Source organism: Pelodiscus sinensis, chromosome 4 (assembly GCF_052426305.1).
Source record: "Pelodiscus sinensis isolate ZL-2025 chromosome 4, ASM5242630v1, whole genome shotgun sequence".
In the NCBI taxonomy this organism is placed as follows: Eukaryota; Metazoa; Chordata; order Testudines; family Trionychidae; genus Pelodiscus; species Pelodiscus sinensis.
This window is the reverse complement of record NC_143055.1, coordinates 130,736,937-130,758,079: the sequence shown is the minus strand read 5'-3', so window position 1 is coordinate 130,758,079 and position 21,143 is coordinate 130,736,937. Positions and strand designations below refer to the sequence as shown.

The window sequence follows — 21,143 nt, the reverse complement described above, 5'->3', positions numbered from 1 at the left end:
GTTCACTAGTCGTGTAGCTCCCAGGTGCTGCAGTGAAAAACAAAGGGAGGAATGTTCTCAGAACTCACAGGCCAGCCTATGTACCAGTAACAGATCAAAAGGGACCAAATGATTTCTTTCAGGTCTGCTAGATGATTAAGGAGATCCCTTCTGGCATGGCCCTTCCTTGTTTGGTGCCATGTAGTGAGAAAACTCTTACCAGGAAGTGTCATCATTCAGCAAGACTTTTGGTCACCCAGCAAAATTTGTAGGATGAAAGAAAATGTGAAGGGAAGGATCTGAGATGCTCTGTAGGGCTTAAAGTACATAGAGTGAGATTTTCAAAGGCATCTAAAACCGAATGCTTGGCAAGAGCCGAAAAGGGATGATATATGTGGCTGACTATCAAGGGTTTTCAGGAGTAGAACTATGCTTGGAAGGATTAGAATGTTGTTGGTAAATATCAGTGAACATTGATTTGACTGGCCACACACAAGCCACTGAAAATATATTTCCATTGAGAATAATCAAAATTTACAGATAGGCAAGTAAGACAAATGAGAACTTCTTAGTGACAGATGGCATAACAAGGAGCCATGGTCTCAAGTTGTGGTGGGAGAGGTCCAGGTTGGATATTAGGAAAAACTATTTCACTAGGAGGGTGGGGAAGCACTGGAATGGGTTGCCTAGGGGGGGGAGGCGGGTGTGGAGTCTCCATCCCTAGAGGTGTTTAAGTCTCGGCTTGACAAAACCCTGGCCGGGTTGATTTAGTTGGGATTGGTCCTGCCTAGAGCAGGGGGCTGGACTTGAAGACCTTCTGAGGTCTCTTCCAGCTCTATGGTTCTATGATTCTATGAGCATCAAAATCTAGTGATTTCGACTTTTGAATTAGCCTTGTTGATGAGAGATGCCATGATCAGAGCCATCTCTAATGTAAACTGCTCCCCTAGCTGAAGGAGGGAGTGTCTTGTTTATTTATAGCTGCACTCATTTTCTTTGTATAGCATTTATGGGGTAATATAAAAAATGTTCTTGGTGCCACACACCTCTGTTAAAAGGCAAGAAGCTATTTTGTGCAGTAGTGACGTAGTGCCCTTTGGTATGTCTGGACAGTTAGTTAGCATGCCAGCTATGCAGACGTGAGATTTATAGAGACAGATTACTTCGTCTCACCTGCTGACCTGAAGCACAATGGAAAATTAAACAGTCACAATCATAAAACAGGCTAGCAGCAATGGGTAACTGCCTGAAAAGTGCAACTGATTCCAGAACTGCCAATGGTGCTTAAAGCAAAGAGGAATCGCAAGGAACATTGTGGCAAATAAAAGCATTAAGGAGGAAATCGCATGCAAGAAAATGTCACTCGTGCCTTATTCTTCAAGCAGCATATGAAACCATGGCATCATTGAGTAAATCAACCAACCACCAGGAAAAAATCTATCCCCCTTCTTGGAGTCGGAAATAGATAACCAGAATCTCATCTGCATCTCACCAAGGAGCTGCAGCTGAGCGAGCCCAAAGTTTTCAAACATTAGATCCTATCTAGCAAGAAGATCCAGTGATAGCTGATTTAATCAGCTAGTTGGATGAGAGAGCTAACTGTTGGTTTGCTCTTCTGGGATGGAACTATTCTAGACCCACTTGGAAAAGCTGCTTCGATTTACATCTGTGCAAAGCTCCTGTCTTCTGATTATTCTCTGAGTCACTTTTTTATGTTCCTGTGGAAGCTGGTTTAAAAGAAAAATGGAGGGGGAACTTTGCAAATAAAGAAGAACCCTTTTTTTAAAAATCAGAGATGGGCAAAATTAATTAAAAAACATAGTTACCCATGTTTAACTCCCATTCTCTTCAAACAACCCTCAACTTCATTCCCATTGTCTTCACTGGAGCTAGTGGGGGTGGAAGGAGAGGAAAGAAAGTTTCATAGACATTTCCCTAGGGTTTTTTTTTTAAATCTGAAATTGCAATATTTGGATTTGCTCTGAAACTACGTAAAAAATTTCTATGGCATTTTGCCTGGATTTGTTGTAAGTTTTGAATCAAAGCACATTAAAGTCTTCTGTTCTGATAAGGTTGAAATGAAACTGGCTTGATTTTTCATTTTGAAACAAATTTGGTCAGATTGACACGTTCCCACTGAAAATTTTAATCTTGATTTACAGCCATTTTCAATGGGAAAAGAATTTCCATTGGAAAATGTTAATCCAGCTCTACCTGTGATCAACACATAAAACACAAAAGGGATAGTACCAGGTAGCTAAAAACCATACAGATTTCAGCTTCTACCAGTGCCAGCCTGATGATTATCATGGCTAAGAGCAAATAGCAACAAAATATAAACAAATGATAAAGTTCATTTGCATTCAGATTTTATTAGCATTCCATACGCAACCAGCATTTACATTGCTGAAGGTATAAAAATTCCATGGCGAATTTAAATAGCTTTTCTTACTGATAAGGTCCCTTTTGATCCCTGTATTGTCAGAGATCACTGAAAGACAAATGAGAAGTGGCATATTTTTCAAAATTAGACGCATGGAAGTGAATAAATTTCTTTGTACGTGCCATTAGAAAATATTTATCGCCACATACTCCTAGTAGCAATTTCCCTTTCCCCAAAAATCTTCTCCTTTTGAAAGTCACAACCTGTTGCTATGGAGATGATTATTATGTCGCAAACAGACAGCTATGACTTCATGTGGGGAACAAGTAAGCGAAAGAGATAAACTTATATGACCCCATGATGTAAGCAAATCTCTTACTGAGAAGTCTGTTATCATAGGGTGAGAGTTTTGGCTTCAGTTTCTAGCCTTCATGATTGCAAAGAAAACCATATGCAAAGTGATGCGATGCATTTAATGATGATACTTCCACCTTGGTAAAGTGCTTTGGGATTGATGGATGAATGAGCGCTATAGAAGAGATAGGTATTATTAATTATGATGATGTTGTTGTGTTAGTTAGAAACGTAGCTAGCCATTTGCTCATGAAGTTGTGATGACTGTACATGCATCTCCATGTGGTTTACATATGGAAACAGAGCCCTATTGTAGGTTGTTACACACATATCCCCACCTGTCAAAGCTGCTAACCAGGCCCACTGACAGTGCGGGGGTGGGAGGGACAGCTGCACAGGGGCCCGGCGTTTCAGCTGGACAGAGGCCTGGTGTTTCAAAGGGGCCTGGAGCTCCTTTGGTGGTGGCTGGGAGCTTTGGACCCCTTTGAAATGCTGTGGGAATGTCACTCCATCACTCCACAGGTTGCTAAGGGAGGACCCAGTGCTGCACTCCAGGTGATGCTAAGAGCTGACTGTTCTTAGCCCCGCTTCTTCTGCCAGAGGCTCCACCCCTTCCAGGGGCACGGAGCCGGCCCTCCCCATACTTGGCCCCCTGACCGGCGGTGGCTGTCCCTGCAGCTGCTGCTGCTAACCATTTCACCGCTGTTCACATTAGCAGAAACATCACCCATGGGTGTTGTCGGCAACTCTAATCAGCATTAATCCATGGATCCGATCCAAAGCCTATTGGTCACAATGGGAGTCGTCCCAATGACTGGTATGGGCTTTGGATCAGGTTTGGTATGTTCTTTACACCCTGAATATAATGGAAATGAAAGTCGATTCTGAGAACCTAATAATAATAGCTAAAAATAACCTTGGCTGTGTGCATTCAGAATTAATAGAAGTTGGGTATTTGTCCTTTTTAAATAATCCTTTGTTGGTTTAAGTACTGTACTTGACATTTACAAACGTAGCATTTTGACAATCCATTTTGGGGGTTGTTTAATGAAGGAATGTGAGAACAAAGGGACTATTTACAGGAACAGCCTGTTCACAATGCCCCAGTGGAAATGGTTCCTCGCGCTGTACAGAATGAAGAGAGAGAAAGGTTAAGATTTAGCCAAAGAAAGGACGCAAATAAACTCTGAATGAAGCTGAAGAATGCAGGTGATCCTGGTGCATACCAGCGTTGGACTGATGCATATTTAAGGAGGAAAACCACATGTATACAGTTGAAGAATGAAAACAGGTGGCTCTGAGAAGATCAAATTAGAGCAAGGATTAAAGAAAGAAATCAAAGTGTAGAACAAGTGTGCATAATTTGCTCCAGTTTTCATTACCTTTGCTCTCCAGTGGAGAAGTAAATCTAAGGCACAAAATACATACAAGTCATTGAGTTACCTTCTGTTCTAGCTGCATGTACTTAGACAGCATGCCATGAATAGCATGTCATGAATGCTCTTTGGAATACCAGACACTGTTGTTAGTTATTTGTACTCAAGGTGTGTTAGGTGCCGTGAATACACATATTAAGCCACATCCCTGATCCAAGGAATTTGCAGTCTATATAGGCAACCCATAAAACAATTTTTCTTCTCATTCAGTAGCTGGGGAATGGAGGCACAAGACAGATTAAGTGACTTACCCAAGATCACACAGAGCAGGGAACTGAAACACAACACTGATTTCCTTCGTCACAAATCCAGGCCTTAATCACATAGCCATACCCCGCCTCGGCCCGGACTAGCTTGAAGGTTTTTCCAGCAATTCAACAGTAAGCATTTTCCATGATGAGGTGCTTCATTAAGCTATCCCTACAACCATCACAAAACAGTACGGGGTGTTTTGGTCCCAGCTCTGTTTCTCATCATAATTACAGAAACAATTCAGGACAGAAACAGCCCTTCTTTTCAAAGGCAGTTAAGAATGTGTGTGGAGGGGGGAATCTTGGATAGTACTTAACAGTATCTTTCCACTCACATCCATGCAATCGGCTGTCAGATGGGATGGTAGCTGTATTATAATCCTTGTTGAATGATATATATATTTTTTTCATCAAAGTGATCATTCTTAAGCAGGCTAAATAATCTTACACCTACCTGAGTGCAGACAATTTCCTTAGAAAGTTTACAGACTGTTTATTTCAGAGCCTGCCAATAATGATCAAGGATAGGGTCCGATCCTTGGGAGACCAGTGAGATACTTGGCTGTATTTCTGCTAAAAAAATGGCGCTGGAAATGAGAGCACATGAGCAGAAGGACCTTAAGTACGCTACTACTTTTTCTAAGAGACGTTTTACTGCTATTAATGAGCCAACCCTCCAAACAAACAAACTTTGGGATTGTGATCTGCTTTTGCCCCAACCTCTCTGGGTACCTGCAGCACAAATATGTATTTTCTCCATGGCTGCTGACCACTATTTTAATTCCCTAGAAGGAGAACGTATCCTTTCCATCCAGTAGAGGGCAGCAGTATATATGCAGTACTGCAGGTGGGGGAGACAATAACCTAGTATTCATTTTCCAAAGAGAAGACCAGGATTAAGAGAGAGCTCGAGTCTGTGCAGAGCACTTTGTGTGTGAAAAGTTAATTAACACTGGCTCTGTTTTACAGATGAGGACAACTGAGGCAGACAAGCGGTGGGCCTTGTAGAAAGCTGCACAGCGAGTAAATGGCAAAGTAGGCAGAACCCAGGAGTTCTGGTGGACCACCTCTGCTCTCATTTCTCCAATCAACAAACTGAGACTTTCTGCTGCTGCTTCTGCTGGGGGTATGACTGCTGGTTAGGTCCTGTCAGTAGTACTGCCCACCCCGCCATTTCAAACATCATAGCTGTGTCTAGACTGCATCCCTTTTCCGTAAAAGGGATGCAAATTAGACACATCGCAATTGCAAATGAAGCGGGGATTTAAATCCCTCCCTCTTCATTTGCATAAACATGGCTGCCGCTTTTTTCCAGCTCGGACCTTTGCCGGAAAAAAGCACCAGTCTAGACGGGGATCTTTTGGAAAATAAAGCCTTTTCCGAAAGATCCCTTATTCTTTTTTTTTAAGAGGAATAAGGGATCTTTCGGAAAAGGCTTTATTTTCCGAAAGATCCCCGTCTAAAGTGGTGCTTTTTTCCGGCAAAGCTCCAAGCCGGAAAAAAGCAGCAGCCATGTTTATGCAAATGAAGCAGGGGGGGGATTTAAATCCCCGCTTCATTTGCAATTGCGATGTGTCTAATTTGCATCCCTTTTACGGAAAAGGGATAAAGTCTAGACACAGCCCATGAGATTGGCTCGAAAACTGCACTGTTGCAATTAGTTTAGCTTGCCTTCCAGTTGCTGAGTCACTGGGGTGTACAGGTGACATGTTTTCAGACTTGTGTTGTTGTTGCAATTATGAGAGCCAAAAGTGCACTCGTTTTTCAAAGAAAGCTGTGATTCCCACTTGACTCCAGAGCTGGGGCTTTAAGAACACGCCCTCCCTCCCCCAATCACAAGAATCATGGTAAAAATCACAAGAGCTGGCAACACTGTAGCAGATTAGAACGAGGGAATAGCCTGGCCCCCATGCAAGTTACCCATAGTGCGTGTCTACACAGCAAGCCGTTATTTCGAAATAATGTCAAGTTGGAGTTCTTCTTACTCCGACTCCTGTAACCCTCATATCATGAGGAGTAAAGAAGTCAAAGGAAGAGTGTTCCTTCTCCGACTTCCCACTTTGTAGACAGCCCCAAAAGCCGAATTAAGCTATTTTGATTCCAGCTACCAACTGACATAGCTCAAGTTGCATATCTTAATTCGGCTTTTGCCCTGCAGTGTAGATGTGCCTTAAATGAAGATCGGATACCTTTCTGCTTCACTCACGGATTATTGGGCTTAATAGTGTTTCCTTAGATCCCAGATCAGCAAAAGCATTTGAGCACATGTGTATTTATATACCTGCTTAAGTGCTTTGCTGAATACATATGGACTATCTACATCAGGCCTTATGTAACAAGGAAGACCAATTCCCTTCACTTGGAATTCCATGGTCCACATTATGCAGGAGGTCAGACAAGATGATCATAATAGTTTTAATTTCAAAGACTCTATTAATAAATTAGATCTTGTGATATATTCAAAAAATGTGGATTTACAGGAATTAGGATTTGCAAAGTAAAAAAACAAAAACTAAAAATACCAAACTGATCCCAAACCTATGAGCTCTGGACAGGTTTATTTTTCCTCTCTCTCTTATCTCACTACGCAGGTGGAGATTCTTAGACTGAAAGAAGGAGTACATAATACGTCCTTATTTTTTTTTCTCCACACCAGTCATGATTGTATAGACCTCTAGCATATCCCCCCTCTTTTCCAGGCTAAAAAATCTCAGTCTCTCCTCATATGGCAGCTGTCCCATGTCCGAATAATTTTTATTGCCTTTTTCGGAACCTTTGCCAATTCCAATAGATCTTTTTGAGGTAAGCCAACCACATCTGCAAACAGTACTCAAATTGTGGGGGTTACAATGGATTTATAGAGAAGCAACCTGCTATTTTCTGTCTTCTTATCTATCCCTTCCTTAATGATTCCCAATGTTCTGTTTGCTTTTTTGACTGCCGCTGCACACTGAGCGGGTGTTCATGTCCATTATTTACATTACTCATTACAGTAGCATATGCCGTAATGAGTAATCTCTTTGTAATGATCCCTAGTGTGTTTTAACTGCTTCTATGTTAAACCCCACTAGGGACACTTTAGTGCACACCCACAGGGAGAAAATAACTCACAATACATTAATACGCGTTAGAAATCACTCCCCCACGCCTCCTGCCCATATTACTGCACCATGGAGACAAGCCCTTGATATAAGTAACCACTTCTTGTGGCTCTCCAGTCTTTAATCAGATAGACACCAATAGTGTTTTGGGTGGGATGTTTTCTCCGTGAACACTGAAAATCAGAAGCCCTATATGCAGTGCAAGCTACCTGATACAACAGGGCGCCAATCCTAACTGGGGCCCCTCGTCACAACCGTAATGAGAATAATAAATAATATCGACTGGCCCGATTTGTGCTTTGACACCATTAATCGATATACACGCAAGTGCATAGGAGGATCTCGGTTAGAATGAAACATGCACCTTCTGCAATGAGAGAGCCCCAGTTCTGTTCTTTCCTGTGCCAATCACACTGAGCGGCAACCCCCATCTCCCGCTGCATGTCCTTGCTTAGAGTCCACAGAACAGCTCTGGCAGCATATTTAAGCAGATTGGAGGCCACACCTGCATAATGTAGCAGTCATCAGATCCCCGCGTGCTTGAAATATTTCAGTAGAGCCAGATTAAAGGAAGTAGGGGCCGGATGGGGATAGTTAAATAATCACAGCCAGCTCTATTCACTTCAGCCGAGCTACTCCAGCTTTACATAGGAGACATGAGCGCAAGATATTTGGAGCTCCTGTTGGGACAGTCCTGGGCTGCAGTTTCCCTCTGGTCAGCCCTGGTGCAAGCAGGCTCGCACGTTTCATGCAGGCTGGCATGGTACTAATCAAACCATTATAGGTCTCAGCAGAACCTGCTCCGAGCGCAGGCATCCATCAAACCCACTTCCTTAGGCAAGACACCTGGACCGAGCTGGTATTGTGGAGGAGTGGGCTGTAGGGAGCGCTCATGTGCGCATGCAACCCCCACCCTCATGCCCACTCGATCCTGCTGGGTGCCATTGCAGATCAGTTTCAGATTCAGACAGACACCAGCACTCGCGAGCACTCCCCTTGGGGGCGGAGGGCAGGCATCACACAAGCAGGCGGGCAGTGCAGCTACACAACATGCCCACAGTCGCTTGTGCAATATTTAGTTTATTCTGCTGAGACTGTGTTATGGAGGCACATGATAAAGTTTCAGGTAAATCAACATACTGGAGCCAACCCTGCATTTCCTGTCTTGGGTGGGGGGTTTTAACGGACTGACTGACTTGTGGCTTATGCTCAGAGTATTCCCCATTCCCTGGCATTTTTCATAGGTGCCCCAAAATGTCCAAATTTCACCTATTTGGAAGCCTGGGTCTTGGGGTACCAGGCTTTTGCTCACTGTGGGCCATGAGCATTTACCTGGGCTATTCTTTCAAGGTGCATCTAGCTTTATCTCACTTGGAGGAGGAGCCCTGGATGTGTGCATGGTTACTTTATACCAGTGTATCTTAAACTTTTTAAGACTGAGGCACACCAAACAATATATTTTTTTTATGAGGAACACAAAGGATTTTTTGTTGAAAAAAAGAAAATTTGTGTGTTTGTGTGTGTGTGTGGGGGGGGGGGGGGGAGGAGAGATAAAGGGACAGGGGGAAAGTTATTGAGAAAAAAAAGGGCTGGAGGGAAGTTATTGAGCAAAAAAAAAAAAAAAGTTGTTTGCCCCTTTAAAGGTGGCCATTTTGAATCCTGTTGTTCTCCACGACATACCTCCAACTGTTCTGTGGCACACCAGTGTGCCACGGAACACAGTTTAAGAAACACTGCTTTATATAGTATGTGGATTGTACTTTATACCAATATGCAGTAACTAGCACCATTGGCATAACAGAAATAAGGTAGAGGGGTGTCGGGGGTACAAGGAAACTTTTAATTTTGCCAAAATGGAGAAGTGGTTTCAGGTTGACTTGAATCAAAACACTGGATTGATGCAGCACTAGTCCGTGTCCATCCATGCTTCATGGGGATGTAGCTCACTTCTGCTCCCATTCTCCTCTGTGGGCCAGGATGTCTGCTTGGGTATTCATCCCCCATGATGCACTGCAACATCCCTGCTAGTATAACCACTATTTTTTTCTACCATTGCAACACTTGTATTTAAACAACTTAATTGTAGCCGGGCAGGTGATAAAATGTTGGGGTGTAAAAAGTACAAAAATAATAACGTGCTGTAAAATTTAAAAAAAAATTCAGTTTTCTCCAAATTTTAGTTGTGGGGACATACCCCCAGACTTCTCTCAAGTACCCGTAAGGGTACTCGTATCACTGGTTGAGCTACACTCCATTGCCATCTGCAGGGTGTAAGCAGCACGTTCACACTTGGCGGGAAGTGACTGATGTCTTGCAGCAAGTTCCTGTGCAGAAAAATAAGGATGACTTAGCAGGCAGGAAATGCTAATGTGCTTAGCCCCAGCTTACCGCCGTGTCTGTGAAAGCAATGGTAAAACTCCCATGGCCTTGGAATGGGGGAAGGCTTTTGACAATCCCTGTCTTCGTTATTGAATCAGAGGGGTTTATAGGCCTGTGTTTTGCGGTGTAAATGCTAAATTGATCAAGCCACCAGGGCTCTGCCATAGCTGCGCTTTGTCCTACAGGCTTCCCAGCTGTGCGGCTGTTTATAGGAACAGGCAGTTGGTTTTGGGGTGTGCGTGGGTGGGTGAGGTCCAAGGAGAGAGCCGTGCATGCAGGATATCTTCCTGGGCATGTCGGTATTTTTATATCTCAAGCAAGGATTCGTATCCACCACATCTGTAGGAGCGCTGTGTGCACACCCAGAGGCAGAATTTAGCCTCACATGAAGACATCAATTGCACACTTATTCATTTTGATTTTACATGTTCATTCCCAGAAGCCCATCCTAGGCGCATGCTAGGCCCCCTTCTGTCATTGACAATTCTAACATTTATGTAAGCCATGCCCAGAGCAGCTTCACCTCTTTACAAAAAAACAAATAAAACCCCGTTGCCCCATATCCCATCCCATCTGATGCTGGGCTTCTCCTGGACGTCACTTAGATTTGCTTCAGGACCGACTTTCTACCCTTTTCTTCCCCTGATGCTAGAGACTTACCCCAAATTCTGTTTCCTCTAACAAATATGGATCTCTTGGGGACTTCATTGCTGGCTATAGACTGTGGACCACAGGCAGAGAACACTTTATGGAAATGGTCAGTGGTGCCCTGGCCTATAAGGACAAACCTCTGTAACCTGAGCACTGGGAAATCCCACCATGCCTGTAAGTAGTATAGGGGACATGACACATGGATAAGAGTTCTAATTCCATCCAGTAGAAGGGTGTGGAAGACATTATTATTGGTGCTAATATTCTTTATTTGTGGTAGCACCCACTATGTGCTGGGCATTTTCAAACTCTTTAAAGGCATCCCTGGCTCTGAGAAGCTTTCCATCTGAAGACAGCGGTTCAGGAGATAGGGAACAATAGTAGACACGAGATTTATAGATTCACTGACTAGTTCATTGCTGAGTTCCTTGGGCACACGGGATCACTCAGAATCTGGTTGTACACTGCCCAGCTAGCCCATGGAAACGGACTTCTCCTGTATTCCTAAAAGACATTGCCACTCAGTGTGAGTTACATTTAAACTAGCTGAAGATCTGTCTTCCTAGCTTCACAGTTCTGCTCCTGGTTTCACCCATCCGCCCCCTGGAATTTCACACCTGGCTTATTGAAAGCAACCAAAGAACAATGAGTGGACAGCAGCTTCTCACATTCTCTCTCCCTTCTGCATGCACTTATTGAGTCATCAGCCACGCTGGAGAGGGGTTCACTCACATAAGTTGTTAGAACTTAAAAAAACAACAAAAAGTTCTGCAGCACCTTAGCACAGTGGTCCCCAATGCGGTGCCCGTGGACACCATGGTGCCCGCTGGGACATTTCTGTGCGCCCGCCGAGTGATTGGGGCTGGCCCTGCCCCCGGTGCATGGCATGTGAGCGGTGCCGGCCCCTGGGTATGCAACGTATGGGCATCCCTGCCCCTGGTCACGCAGCACAGGAGCAGCGCCGGCCACAGGCATGCAGAGCCGGCTCCTGGGCATGCAGAGCATGGGCTGTTCTGGCCCTGGGAGCGTGACGTATGGGCAGCCCCACCCCTGAGCGAGGGGCACAGGAAGGGCACCGGCCCTGGGAGTGCGGTGCATGGGTTGCACCGGCACTGGGCACGCGGCATATGGGTGGCCACACCCTGGGCATGTGCGTGGCCCCGCCCCCGGGTGCCCAGCAGCCCCAAAAGGTTGGGGACCCCATTGCCTTAGAGATTAACAAAACAGGTAGATGCTATCATGTGCTTTCATGGGCACAGCCCACTTCTTCAGATGAATGGAGCAAGGAGTCCCAGGGACAAATAAATAGCCGAGAAAGAGACAAGATGGGGAGGGAAAGAGAAGGGGAGACAAATGAAAACAATCTTGTCAGTTAGAGTGTCCGTGCTAATAGAGTAGGCTGTAAGTACCTGGTGCTTCGCTTTTGATGTCATTAGGGCGTGGAACGTAGCGGCCCACCCATGTTAGATCTTTGTTCAAACCTTGATTACAGGTGTCACACTTGTCAATGAAACCAAGTTCTGCAGCTTCTCTCTCCAGTTGTTTTTTGAAATTGCTTTGTAAGAGTATAATCACTTTTAGATCCACTAGTGAGTGCCTGGCAAGTTAAAAATGTTCCCCAACTGGAATGTTACCATTCCAGTTACCATTTCTGATGTCTGATTTGTGTCCATTAATCCTTTGTCACAGAGACTGGCCACTTTTGCCAATGTACATGGCAGAGGGGCAGTGCGGGCACTTGATGGCATAGATCACATTGGTGGACGTGCAGTTGTATGAGCCCCTGATGTGGTAGATGATGTGCTTAGGCCCTGTGATGTCACTTGTGTAGATGTGTGGACAGCGCTGGCACCGGAGTTGATTGCAGAGGTGGGTTCCTAGGAGAGTATGATGGAGGTGTTGCTGGACAGAATTAGTTTCAGGTTAGGGGGCTGTCTGTAGGCGAGGACTGACCTATCCCCCAAGGCCTGTGAGAGCGAGGAGTCATTTTCTAGGACAGGTAACAGATCATTTATGATGCGATGGAGGGGTGTAAGTTGGGGGCTGTAGGGCAGCGTTTCTTAAAGTGTGTTCTGCGGTACGCTGATGTGCCGTGAGGCAATCGGAGGTGTGCCATGGAGAGAACAGAATTTTTGTTTGTTTGTTTTTTTGGGTTTTTTGGTCAACAACTTTTCCCGGGGGAATGGCCACCCTTAAAGGGGTAAACCTTTATTATTTTTTTTTGCTCAACAAAAAAATCCTTAGTGTTCCCCATAAAAAAAAAAACATTGCTTGGTGTTCCTCAGTCTTTAAAAGTTTAAGAAACACTGCTGTAGGGGATGACCAGTGGTGTTCTATTGTTTTCCTTGTTGGGCCTAAGTGGTTAAAGTTGTGTGAGGTTTCTTCACCAGCCTGGGCAGTGTTTAAGCAACGTGTGAAGTGTCTTTTGGGGCTCTCCACGACAAAGCCCAGACATGCAGTGTTGGTTCCAAATAACCATGTTTAGTAACTATCCACAAACACACATCGCTCCACAGAGAATGTGGCTCTAACCGGTTTCTTCTAAAACACAGAACAGAGGCAGTACCATAGGTGGGCACACGGATTATGTAGGAGGACCCTACTTTATTCCTGTATGCTGCACTATGTGTGAGGGATCTCTCTCAGCTGGGCAGTATACTGAAGAACAATAAAAGAACGCGTCACCATTGTTCAAAGACAAACGATACTGGAGGCATCTCGCTTTCAGCATGCGATTGAAATGCCTTTCTCTGTGCACAGTATTGCATAATAATCAGACCCGTACAGCCTCTGCTGTAACCGTTTCTGGAGCAATAAAGGCAGATCTGTGCCCTCCCCATCTTCACCCAGAGCAAACACCGCATGGGACAGCACTCACAAAGCAAATATCCGGTGACAGGGAAAGAAACATTTTCACCAGTCACTCCCGGCCTCCTCGCTGCCCTAGGCAAACTGGCCTATCTCTGCCCCCCACAGATTGCAGCCACACACGCGATAAACAACTACCAAATAGTTTCCTGTCCCTGGTATTTGCATGTCCCAGGCAGCTGCCTGATCTGGTTGCAAAGCGGAGCCAAATGCCAGGGCTGTATGTAATTAGCCAGACACAATTAATGATTCAGTGATTTGATTGCCACACAGTGTCTCAGACACTGTGTAGATCTATCAGCTGAATAGACTCACAAGTTCTTACATGATTCCCAACCTCCCCTAGTAAACAAACAAGCCACTTTCATTGCTAAGGATTGATTAGCCCACTGGCCTGATTTTTATGCCGGGGAAAGACAAACACGTTTCATCATGGCCTTGCTTCTATGATTTCAGCACAATGGCACCTGCATAAAACCTCCAAAAGGCTGTTTCGAAGGCCTAGTTCTCCAAAGACAAATCTAAATGGTCACCATTTCAAAAGCACCTGATCACTTGGCGCCAGAGCCACAAAGCTACTTGGGTACCCAATTCCAACATTTAGATGCTGCTGACAGTAGTATACGGGCCCTACCATCAATCAAACTTCGATCCCACCCCATGACCTTCAAGCCCCTTCCCACCTGTCACTTAAAGATCCACCTCCTAGGGGTATTACTTCTGGGTCAAGATGGACACATCTTGGAAGTAAAGGGCATCATGTGACCAGTCAAGACGTGTTTCACTCCCTGTAGGATTGCCCTAGAACAGATTTGACCAATCAGGGGGTTTATGCAGCGGCATGACTGGACCGGAAATGGGTCAGGTGACCCCTCTAAGAGCTCCTCCCACCATCTTTTACCCATCAGGATGAGTTCTGGCTGCAAAAGATTTCCTCAAGAGCAGATCTGACCAATCGGGGGAGTTTTGGGGTAGGGCAAACCATCTGGCAGTGGGTTGTGTGGCCCCTTGAAGAACTTCTTCCACCACCCTCTACCAATCAGGATCAATTTATCTCCCTCCCCCACATAACCACCCCAAGAGTGGAATTGACCAATCAGGGCAGGTTCTGGGATGGGGAGACGCAGCCAGAAGAGGGTCATATGACCCCTCTAAGAGTTTCCCCTACTATTGTCTACTAATCAGAGTGCAGCAGCTCCCCCAGAAGTCCCAACACCATGCAGAAGAGGCAATCTCATTCCAAGAACACCTATTTTGGAAATCATGGAAACTCTGAGAGGAAACTTGGATTCCCTCACCACTTTCTTGAGAACTTCAGAGCTTCTTTTAGCCCCATGGGCTTTGAAGCATCCTCGGAAAAAGGGCTACCTCAGCAACAGCTCTGAGGAGGAGGGAGCGGCCAAGGAGAGCCCTTTGGCTCAGCCGTTGATGGATACACTGGAACGCAACCCCAAAACCCAACTGTTTGTGAGGAAGACCGATGAGCCTCTTGTCTTCCATCTCTATGCAGGTCAACGTGGAGACCCTGGTCGGCGTTGCATCAGACAGTGAAGATGAACTGGGCCTGCCTTTTTTCTCCTCAGTGCCACTACAAATGATTGAAGAGATGCGGAGGAGGATGTCGGTGAGAAGTTTAAGAGGAGGCTTGGCCTGGAACTGACTGAGCCAGTCGCGTGTCACGTGCGTAAGAAAGGCAGGGGGCCTGTGGTACGTATGACTGCTTATGCTGCCCTTATTCACTTTCTTTTCAAATGTTGTGAGGGTTGTGGCATGGACGCACTAGCCCAACTGCACCATAACTGAATGACGTGGACATCGTGGGATATAAACCGCGAGCTCCAGCACATGTGCTTACTGAGCTTGGACAGCTGATTAAACACTATTACGCACTGCAATGCCTGTGCTTAATCATAGACTCATAGAACACTAGAACTGGAAGGGACCTTGAGAGATCATCAAGTCCAGTCCCCTGCCCTCACGGCAGGACCAAGCACCATCTAGATCATCCCTGACCGGTGTCTGTCTAATCTGCTCTTAAATATCTCCAGTGATGGAGATTCCACAACCCACTAAGCAATTTATTGCAGTGCTTAACCACTCTGACAGTTAGGAAGTTTTTCCTAATGTCCAACCTAAACCTTCCTTGCTGCAGTTTAAGCCCATTGCTTCTTGTCCTATCATCAGAGGCAAAGGAGAACAATTTCCCCGCCCCCCCCTCACTGTGACACCCTTTTAGATACCTGAAAACCGCTATCATGTCCCCTCTCAGTCTTCGCCTTTTCAAACTAAACAAGCCCAGTTCCTTCAAGAGCTCAAGAACATGTAGCGCAAGGGATGACCGTGGTAAAGGCAGAGCAAATCGGTCAAGATCCTGACAGAGTTGTGGCCAATCCGGGAGATGCTGGCGTACAGGGTTATATTGACCATGAGAGCCGCACAAAAAGTTACCTCATTGGTAACTGATTTTGTTTTTCTTAATCTGTTCGCCAGCCTCTTGTTTCTGAAGCCTCTTGTGGAGGAGGCGTCATTTTATGGCCTCTTAAAAGAGGTTCAGATGTTTCTTCTGAGAGTTCAGAGATTTTAGGCACCGCATACCCCTTTGTTGTGGTTGTGTTCAATTCCACCGTGCGTCAAGGCCCCAAGATGGCCCGCTTCTCCTCAGTATGGGCACACCTCTCCTGCTGCTCGGTTTCCACACAGGTTCAGCACAGTGGGAGCATAAATTTGCCACCCACTCTGACAGCTAACAACAGGATAATGAGGCCTTGTGGGAAGTACACTTTACCTTACACAATTCCAAAATAATTTGTGATGGTCTAAATTTGTCAGGCACTCTATCAGGATGGCTGATAGGGTGTTCGTTGGTTTTGTTTATAAAAGGGTGCAGGCTAGTGACGTCATAATAATGGATTTCCTCACTAAGGTTAGATTTGTAACACAAGTGTTAGTCTTCCTCCCTAAAGGAGCATCACTAGGCATGAGAAGATGAGGCTTGGTTTACCAAACTCTGCACACTCCCTGCCTGTTTCTGTCCTCACTACATAACCACGTCTTTTCAGACAGTCGGCCTTGAGCTGCGTCTTGCAACAAAGAAACCCAAAAGTTGTCCTTGTCACATGGCTCTGTGCTTTTCCCCAATGACAAATGACACAGCCATGGGCAAAATGCAAGCTAAACTAAAAGGCGGGGGGGCCCTCAATGACGGCGTGACCATCTAAAACAGTGGTTCCCCCCTTTGGCATTACGCCCCCCTTTTTGATTTTTGAAAAACCCTCACACCACTCCTCCCAAATAGCAGCAAAACTTGTTGAGAACTGAACAGGGCAGGCGGAGGAGGCTGGTCTAAAACCATGGCTTGAAAACTTTTTTTTCTCATGGACCACTTGAAAATTGCTGAGGGTCTCAGCAGACCATTCAATGATCTTTCTGGATGTTGTTTGTACTGTTAACTAACTACTGTAAAGCACTTTGGATTAAAGCTCTCTATGAAAACAACCCTTAATCATTAACTTCTGGTGTTGTGGGAATAAAAGCATACGACCCATATTTTAATATCAGTAGGGGTCTGGGACTGGGAAGAAGCTGGAGGAAGAAGAAGAAGGTTGTCTCTCCTCAACAGCTACTGCCCTGGACCTGGAGAAAGTCACCTCTTTCTCTGGCCTCCGCAGCCTTGTGCTTCTCAATTTCCCCACCCTCTCTTCTCACCTCACTCCCTCCCCCACATACCTCCTGCTTCCCACACTACACTCTGCCAGTGACTCCCTATTCCCCCCAAGATCACCACCTCACCTTACACATACATATTCTCCAGGATCCAGGCACTTAAGTAGTGGAATCCATGTGCCAGCGTTTTCTTTTTGTGCAAAACCCCCTTTTTCCGTGAGCTCCTTGTGCCCCCAAAAAGGAGGTTTACCGATCTTGCGGAAAAAGGGCTTTTTGCGCAAAAAGAAAATGTCCCCACTGCTTGTTTCTGCGCAAAAACCCCAGCGCAAAAACATATCGGCAGAAAATATGCAAATGAGATCCCTCCTCCGCCTCGCCCATTACGTCGAAGGCGCCTTTGCTGCACGTCAGTTTAATTTTCAAACCCAGCCCCTTCCACAAAAGTTTTTCTTGAAAGAAACAGGTCGCGGGGTAGGTGAACAGCTCTGTCGTGCTCCGGGCTGTCAGCTTCACCCGCCGCATAAACCCCCAGATTCCTGCTCCGGTTTTTCAAGCCGTCCAGCAGTGTCCTTGTAAAACAGGCCAGCAAAAGTCGTGTAGCTAAAGGTATAAGGGTAACCGTTGTTGCTTTGGCTTGCCAGGCAGTCTCCTAGCGTGACATCCAGCTGGCTGAAAATAGATGCCACCGGGCAGTTCACCAGGCCCACCTTGTTCTCCCTGGCGAGGTCCACTCTGTCTTCTTTTACAGTCTTGTGACAAAGGTAAAGCAGCATGTTCTTTAAATCCATATGATCTAGGCCATTCCCTGGGGCTGGACCCCACGGTAGCCCCCAGCAGTGGGATCGGGCCTGCAGCAGCCTGCAGCAGTGGGGACAGAGCTGGAGCCCATGGCAGCCTGTGGCAGCCTACGACAGAGAGGCCACGGCTGGTGCTGGAGCCTGAGACAACGTGGCAGACAGTTCAGCTGGGGCCAGGGGCCAGCAGCCCAGCAGTTTGGGCCTTGGAGGCAGGTGACTGGGACAACACAGCCCACTGTGTAGGGGCAGGCTAGGAGGCCAGTGGCAGGGGAACTTCCTTGGTCCAGAAAATTCCCTCGTTCAGGACTGGGGGGGCAGAGGGGCAGCTGGTGGTAATGAAGCCTCCGGGGCTCGCAACTGCCATCCCTGCCTTGAGCTGCTCCGGACAGCTCTAAAGGCTCCGTCTGGGTGTGTGTGCGCACACTGTGCTCCAGGCAGTGCTGAAGGCTCTGGGGTCTGGCCCTGCCCCTTCCATCTGAGGCCCCGCCCCTTCCGGGAGCATGGAGCCGACCCCGCCCACCTTGCCCTGGGGCCCGGTGTGGCTATTGCCTATCGGTTCCCCTGCTAGTAACTCATCAACTCCTACCTCACCTCCCACTTGAGTTGTCCACGGCCCCCTGAAACCGACCGATGAGCCAGAAGACTCCTCAGGCTGGAGGCATGAGCAGGAGCAGTCAGCCACAAGCACGTGCCTCTTGCTGCTGACATATTTTGAAATGCGACCGGGATGTGGTAATCCTTTGGCATGGCTGCCGCTTTTTTTTTTCTCTCTCTTTTAGGTGCTAAGCCATGGAGCTGATCTTGTTTCATGGAGCGGTGGCATTCCTATTTGCGCATGTCACACAGAAACCAGCCCGACCTGTGTTCTGTGCCCCATGGAGCCACACAGGTGACGACCCTACCCCCATTTCCATTTGTGCTGGAGAACCTTTCCTCGGGAAGACACCGAGCGAATAGCTTCCTTGCCCAGCACGAACGGCTCTGCAGGGGCTTAATCTTGCAATGTGCAAAGCACGCCGGTGAGATGTCGCCCTTCCTTAGACTCTTCCCACATTTAGCGTCCATCTACACAGCAACGTTATTCTGAACTAACTGAGTCCGCGTCTACGCACAAGCCGTTATTTCGACAGAATGCTGAAATAGTGTCGAGCTGGAGGACTGCTCATGCCGACTCCTGGAACCCTCATTGCACGAGGAGTAAGGGAAGTCGGAGGATGAGGACTCTATTTCGAAATAAGTGCTGTGTCTACGCTCTCACTTTTGAAATAAGTGACGCGAGTAGCGTAGCTCAAGTTGCGTCGCTTATTTCAAGTTAAGCCCTGCTGTGTAGACGTACCCTTAGTGGAAGCTGATGGTGCAACACTTTGGAGCACCAAGACACAGTGAGACCAGAACAACACAGGACTTTTTTCACTCTGGTATTGACATTTGGAGATACAGGAATGTATTTCCTCTTGCCATCTGAAGGTTAAGGCAATTCCAGAGCTGACTGGCGCGTATTTGCTTTGATAAAGAGTTAAGCAGGCAGCAGGGCGTATGTTCATAGTGCTGGTGGCAGCGATGCTTACAAGGAGGCACCTTTCTTTGTTCCTTTAATGATTCACTACTTGGGAGTGTGGGAATCAACTTATATAAAGTTTTGCTAGTACGTAGATACACCAAGAGCCTGAAATAGTGGATTGGTGAGAACCTGAGACAGAAACTCTACGCGTTGTCCTGGTGGCCCAGAAAAAACAAAACTGGAAAGGGCTACAGAGGGCACCCCTCCTAGATATGAGGAAGTAGTCATTCGTCATTTTTTAATTTATTGCTTTTTGCGTCTTATTAAAAAGGCTGCCGGCAGAAGCGTGCAGTAAGAGAGGCCTGATTTTGAATTGGACCTCAGCCAAGGCTCACGTGTGGGGACTAAACTTTTGCAGCTGGAAAATCATTGTGGGTGCAGTGGGGGTAATTCTGACCTCGGACGTGTGCCTGTGTGACAGCTGCTTTAAATACCAGCTGCTCCAGCGCATAATTACAGGCGTGAAATTGCAAGTATTTCTAGCTACTGCACAAAGGGAGGTTGTTGTTTTTTTAAAAAGAGCTGCCCTGTGGTCCCTTCATGGGGCGAAGTCTGTCCTTTCATTGGGTGGGGCGTGGAGAGAAACATATCCATGGGGTTTTAATCATCCGTGGGCCTCACCAGTCACAAAGGACCTGGATAGAGCTCTGGAGCTATTCTTCCTTAAGTGCATCTCTAGCAGGTTTAGATTCCTTTTGGGCTGCTGCTGAGCAATTTATGCCAGCGATGGGCTAGCTAGGCCAGTGAGTGGGCCACATGAGTGGCCTCCTTCATCTCAATAGGCCGCAAGATTGTCGTAACTGAGACAGTCTCCCAGAGTGGGGCAGTTTTGCTCCCTGCGTGTGCATCCCTAGAATGTGCGGGTGGGTGATGGAACCGCAACAGCCCTGTGACTGGCTGCAGAAGGAGCACACGGCTCTGACAGTCTGTGAGATGTGCAGTCAGCACACCGCTCACTTTGGGTACGTCTAGACTACCTGGCTCGTCAACGGAGCCGTGTAGATTAGGTTTGTAGACATAGGGAAATGAAGCGGCGATTTAAATAACGAAAATGGCTGCCACGCTGCGCCGATCAGCTGTTTGTCGGCACAGCGCGGGAGTCTGGACGCTCCGCGGTCAACATCAAAAGCCTTTGTCGACCGCCCCGTTATGCCTTGTGGGATGTGGTTTACCAGGGCGGTCAACAAAGGCTTTTGATGTTGACCGCAGAACATCCAGACTCCCGCGCTGAGCCAACAAACAGCTGATCGGCGCAGCATGGCAGTAATTTTCATTATTTAAATCGCCGCTTCATTTCCCTATGTCTACAAACCTAATTTACATGGCTCCGTCGACGGAGCCACGTAGTCTAGACGTACCCTTTGTGTGCCCTTGCTTTGTGGGCGTGTTACTTGAGTAATACCAGTAGGAAAAAATCCTATGTGGGCAAAGCCCAGCAGAATCGGGCAACCTCAGGCCTGGACAATGGTAAACAAAACGTCACACCAAGAACCCGGATGGGTTCCCCACCACTGATTTATGCTCTCTCGGCCTTTGAGGCAACACTTTCAATGACCTGAAATAGCCGCCATTGCGGGACACGTTTCTCTTGCTCGGGATGAACAGGTCACTCCAGCGTGCAAACCACTGCACGAAGTGAGGGTTCACGCCGTGTTGGGAATCTCCAGCAGGCCAGACAAGAGGGGCTTGGTTCTCCTGTGGAGTGAGACCCCTGTGCCGC

General features: G+C 46.7%; 1 long non-coding RNA gene across 1 annotated transcript in view; it reads left to right on the top strand.

The window, feature by feature from the left end:
- Window positions 1-20,360, top strand: part of LOC112546175 (uncharacterized) — a 50,336-nt gene extending 29,976 nt beyond the window's left edge. Inside the window, exons 6-9 of the long non-coding RNA XR_003089811.3 lie at window positions 5,373-5,529; window positions 14,913-15,109; window positions 17,707-17,826; window positions 18,642-20,360. This is a non-coding gene — a long non-coding RNA (uncharacterized LOC112546175). The remainder of the gene's footprint in view (window positions 1-5,372; window positions 5,530-14,912; window positions 15,110-17,706; window positions 17,827-18,641) is intronic.
- The last annotated feature ends 783 nt before the right edge of the window (window positions 20,361-21,143 follow it).